This window comes from Anopheles ziemanni, assembly GCF_943734765.1.
Source record: "Anopheles ziemanni chromosome X unlocalized genomic scaffold, idAnoZiCoDA_A2_x.2 X_unloc_10, whole genome shotgun sequence".
Taxonomy (NCBI): Eukaryota; Metazoa; Arthropoda; class Insecta; order Diptera; family Culicidae; genus Anopheles; species Anopheles ziemanni.
In genome coordinates, this window is record NW_026689708.1 from 54,001 (window position 1) to 60,000 (window position 6,000).

Sequence of the window (6,000 nt, forward strand, 5' to 3'; positions counted from 1 at the left end):
CCCTGTTTTCTCAGTACTTGGTCGAAAATTTCGATCAGCCATATGACCGACTTCGACAAACCTGAGCGGGTTGGCCCCACATAACTAAACTTTCGTCTCGTGTAGGCAAACTTATAAATGTTCTACGTCAACTCGCTATCTCGTACCGCCTTGACGGTATACTTGGTCCAAGGGCCATTTCCAGCGACTTGGTCGCAATTTCGCTCTAAGTTTCGCTAATACCTTCGTCCGTGGACATGGTGATTTTTTGTTCGTATTTTTCCTTGATAGTCCCACTCAAGACTATTCCATACCAGAGCAAAGCGTCCCGCTAAGTGCCATACAGCCTGAGCAGTAATTCATGAAAGGTACCTCTACCAGTTTTTGCCATACTTGGGTACAAACTTTGTATCGCCCATATCTCCACTTTGGAGGCCAGCCAGCACCTTTGCCCCATATACTTTTTTCTTGGTCATACCATGCACTAAATATAATTGTTCTACGCCAACTTGCTATCTCTTCTCTAACTTGCCGTTATTCTTGGTCCAAGTCCCATTTCATTCGTTTTCGGACCCATTTTGCTATATGTTTCACTAATAGCTTCGGCCATGGACAAGCTGATATTCTGTTTGTATTTTTGCTTGATAGTCCCACTCAAGACCATTCCAAAACACACCGCAACTTGTCGCTCGGTGGCAAACTGACCGAGTTATAATTCATGAAAGATACCTCAACTTGGTACACCATGTGGTCGGCCCAAACCATATACCGACCAAACGACCGACTTGGAGCACCCTGACCGGGTTGGCCCCATATAATGAAAGTTGCGTCTCTACACGCCCAACTTATGAATATTCTACGCCAAGTCGCTATCTCTTACCGGTAAGCCGGTATTCACCTTCCAAGGGGGATTTTGGTCAAGTGCCATTTCCTGCGACTTGGTCCCCGAATACGACCATCATCACCTAATATCTCCGTGGTCTTTCAACTCAGCCTCATGAAACTTTCAGGGTAGATAGGTCTCCCCGAGACCTTTCCAACGGTGAGCCGTTTGCCTCGCTCGGCCATATACAGCCGAAGTTATTAATGGTACTTGGTACCTTACCCTGTTTTTTCCATACTTGTTCGTACTTGGGTACAAACTTTGGATCGCCCATATCTCCACTTTGGAGGCCAGCTAGCACCTTGGCCCCATATACTTTTTTGTTGGTCATGCCATGCACCAAATATAGTTGTTCTACGCCAACTTGCTATCTCTTCTCCAACTTGCCGTTATTCTTGGTCCAATTCCCATTTCATTCGTTTTTGGACCCATTTTGCTATATGTTTCACTAATAGCTTCGGCCATGGACAAGCTGATTTTCGATTGGTATTTTTCCTTGATAGTCCCACTCAAGACCATTCCAAAACACACCGCAGCTTGTCGCTCGGTGGCAAACTGACCAAGTTATAATTCATGAAAGGTACCTCAACTTGGCAAACCACGTGGTCGGCCCAAACCATAAACCAACCAAACGACCGACTTGGAGCACCCTGACCGGGTTGGCCCCATATAATAAAAGTTGCGTCTCTACACGCCCAACTTATGAATATTCTACGCCAAGTCGCTATCTCTTACCGGTAAGCCGGTATTCACCTTCCAAGGGTGATTTTGGTCAAGCGCCATTTCCTGCGACTTGGTCCCCGAATTGGACCATCATCACCTAATATCTCCGTGGTCTTTCAACTCAGCCTCATGAAACTTTCAGGGTAGATAGGTCTCCCCAAGACCTTTCCAACGGTGAGCCGTTTGCCTCGCTCGGCCATCTACAGCCGAAGTTATTAATGGTACTTGGTACCTTACCCTGTTTTTTCCATACTTGTTCGTACTTGGGTACAAACTTTGGATCGCCCATATCTCCACTTTGGAGGCCAGCCAGCACCTTGGCCCCATATACTTTTTTGTTGGTGATACCATGCACCAAATATAATTGTTCTACGCAAGCTTGCTATCTCTTCTCCAACTTGCGGTTATTTTTGACTCAAGTCCCATTTCCATAGTTTTTTGTACCAATTTGCTCTATGTTTCGCTAATAGCTTCGCCCAAGGACTTTGTGATTTTTTGTTCGCATTTTTCCTAAATAGTCCCACTCAAGACTATTCCAAATCACACCTTAGCTTGTCGCTCAGTGCCATACAGCCAGAGTTTTAATTCATGAAAGGTACATCACCTTGGTACACCACGTGGTCGGTCCAAACCATCAACCAACCATATGACCGACTTCGAGTCGAGCTAGCGGCTAGGCTCAATATAATGAAATGCGTGTCTTGATGCGGGCTACTGACGGTCTGAACAATGTAGCTCGCTAGCTCGTCTCTAAACTTGTGTTTTGGTCGAATATTGGGTGTTCATGTACCACTTCGGGTAACATGGACTTTGGTGCAACTTTACCACTTGTGCACTTAATAACTTCCCGGTCATTCAAGTCTTTGCCTTCATACTTTCAGGGTAGTTAGGTCTCGTCGAGACCTTTCCATACATATGCCAAACTCATCGATCGGACATCTATAGCCCGAGTTATTCGCGGTACACCGTACCTTACCCTGTTTTTTCCTCAATTGGGTACAAACCTTGGAACACCCATATCGCCCCTTTAGAGACTAGCTGGCACGTTGGCCTCATATAATGATAAGTGCACCTCAACTAGGGCTACTGACGGTCAGAACATTTCAACTTGCTAGCTCGGGCCCACACTTGTGTTTTTCTCGAATATATGGTTCAAGTGTGCCACTTTGGGCACTTTTGGACATTTTGTCCCCACACAACTTTCTTGCCTTGGTAGATAGGGTCTTGTGATCTTGGGCAAAAAGATGCACCAAGATAAAGTCTAACTTTCGTTCTTGTACCGCAAAGCGCTATCTCAAACACCCGAGGAGATAGAAAGTGATTATGTTCGGTATATCGGTCTTCCATGGCCTACTATGGTAAACCCCTGCAGGTATGCAACCGAAGGTGCTTGGTACATGTATTTGGTGCAATATCGGTGCAAAGTAGGTGTTTCCTTGATCGGGCTATAACTTTCTTGGTTGATGTTGGATTGCTTTGCGGTCTTCGGGGGATAGTTAGGGAACATGTTGGCCAACATTTCCTTATTCCTCAGCCTGGCCGTACCTCTTACCGTCTAGGCGGTATACATGCTCTAAGTTGGAACTTGTGTTCCTTTGGGTAACTTCTCTGACTTTGACGCTTAATAACTTTCGTTCATATGCAGTCTAAGCTCTGCAACTCTCAGGAAAGCTAGTACTACTCATTTCCTTTCCATATCAGTCTTTGGCTTGTCGATCCGATGTCTACAGCCTTACTTATTCACGTTCCCTGTGAAGGTAGGTTTTTGCCCATTTTCCAGTTCATGTGGTAACATTCCCAGACTTTGCCGGCTTTCTCTTCATGTGGTAACTTGCTTGCTCATGTGGTAACTTGGAAGTGTATTTCTGACAGACCCAATCTGGGACTTAGCCGATTTTTCTCTGCATATTATATGGATCCATCACTAGGCCATCTTGCTTGCTCATGTGGTAACTTGGAAGTGTATTTCTGACAGACCCAATCTGGGACTTAGCCGATTTTTCTCTTCATATCATATGGATCCATCACTAGGCCATCTTGCTTGCTTGTGTGGTAACTTGATAGTGTATGTCTGACAGACCCAATCTGGGACTTAGCCGATTTTTCTCTTCATATCATATGGATCCATCACTAGGCCATCTTGCTTGCTTGTGTGGTAACTTGGAAGTGTATTTCTGACAGACCCAATCTGGGACTTAGCCGATTTTTCTCTTCATATTATATGGATCCTGGACTTAGCCGATTTTTCTCTTCATATCATATGGATCCATCACTAGGCCATCTTGCTTGCTTGTGTGGTAACTTGGAAGTGTATTTCTGACAGACCCAATCTGGGACTTAGCCGATTTTTCTCTTCATATCATATGGATCCATCACTAGGCCATCTTGCTTGCTTGTGTGGTAACTTGGAAGTGTATTTCTGACAGACCCAATCTGGGACTTAGCCGATTTTTCTCTTCATATTATATGGATCCTGAACTTAGCCGATTTTTCTCTTCATATCATATGGATCCATCACTAGGCCATCTTGCTTGCTTGTGTGGTAACTTGGAAGTGTATTTCTGACAGACCTAATCTGGGACTTAGCCGATTTTTCTCTTCATATTATATGGATCCTGGACTTAGCCGATTTTTCTCTTCATATCATATGGATCCATCATTAGGCCATCTTGCTTGCTTGTGTGGTAACTTGATAGTGTATTTCCGACAGACCCAATCTCGGACTTAGCCGATTTTTCTCTTCATATTATATGGTTCCATCACTAGGCCATCTTGCTTGCTTGTGTGGTATCTTGAAAGTGTATGTCTGACAGACCCAATCTCGGACTTAGCCGATTTTTCTCTTCATATAATATGGATCCTGGACTTAGCCTGTTATTAGGTTATTATATATGGATCCTGGACTTAGCCGATTATTAGGTTATTATATATGGATCCTGGACTTAGCCGATTTTTCTCTTCATATAATATGGATCCGGGACTTAGCCGATTATTAGGTTATTATATATGGATCCTGGACTTAGCCGATATTTCTCTTCATATAATATGGATCCGGGACTTAGCCGATTTTTCTCTTCATATAATATGGATCCGGGACTTAGCCGATTTTTCTCTTCATATAATATGGATCCGGGACTTAGCCAATTTTTCTCTTCATGTGGTAACGTATGCCAATCGCTCACAAGTCATGGGATAAGGGTACTTGTGTTCTTCCATCTTCTAAGTCCCGCACGGGGACATCGTGATCGCCCCAAGTCCGGAATAGCGCCAAGTCAAGCCCCACGGTGGCCGTGCAGGACCTGTTAGCGGCGGCCCCACTGACAGCACTAATCCGGACTTAGAAATTATATCTTTCTAATCGAACACCACACACGCAACACCACCATACCACCATCTCCTTGCAAGTACCTAAGTACCCGCAACTCCATGGTGAAGGCAATGTCACTCCATCACCAACCTCTTTGCATTGCAAGCACTTGCGTACCTACAACACTCCGAAGAAGGCAACGGCGCGCGATGCTCGACTCCACACACCTCACCACACCACACCACCGATGGCCAGCCAGCCAGCCAGCCCAGCTAAGGGCTAACCCACCAACCAACCACCAATGGCCTAGGCCAGCCGGATCCCACCTTCAAGTCCAAGCACAGCCAAGTGCAAGTACCGCCAAGTGTTCACCAACCAACCATCACACCAGGTCAGCCGGCCAGTACCCACCTTCAAGTGCCATTACCCTCGGGTGCAAGCCCAATCAAGTGTTAACCAACCAACCCGGCCAAGGCAGCCAACAGGCCGGCACCCTACAGCACCGACCCGCCATCACCACCTCAACCGTTGACCATGCAAGTGGCCTCGGACAACAGGTGACACCCGAAGTACATCCGAAGAACGTATATCAAGTGTTTGCTCACCAAGTCCTCAACCAACCCCAAGTACCCGGAGGTACCCAGAGTGTTGGATCCGCCAACCCGTCCCGGCACTCTAAGTCCTCGCGAACCCAAAGTGTTTGCCCGGTAGGGCCATTAGACCACAACGCTTGCTAACCATGCAAGTGGTCTCGGACAACAGGCGATACCCGAAGTACATCCGAAGAGTGTATATCAAGTGTTTGTTCACCAAGTTCTCAACCAACCCCAAGTACCCGGAGGTACCCAGAGTGTTGGGTCCGCCAACCACTACCAGCACTCCAAGTCCTCGCGAACATAAAGTGTTTGCCCGGTAGGGCCATTAGACCACAACGCTTGCTAACCATGCAAGTGGTCTCGGACAACAGGTGACACCCGAAGTACATCCGGAGAGTGTACAACAAGTGTTTGTTCACCAAGTCCTCAACCAACCCCAAGTACCCGGAGGTACCCAGAGTGTTGGGTCCGCCAACCACTACCAGCACTCTAAGTCCTCGCGAACCCAAAGT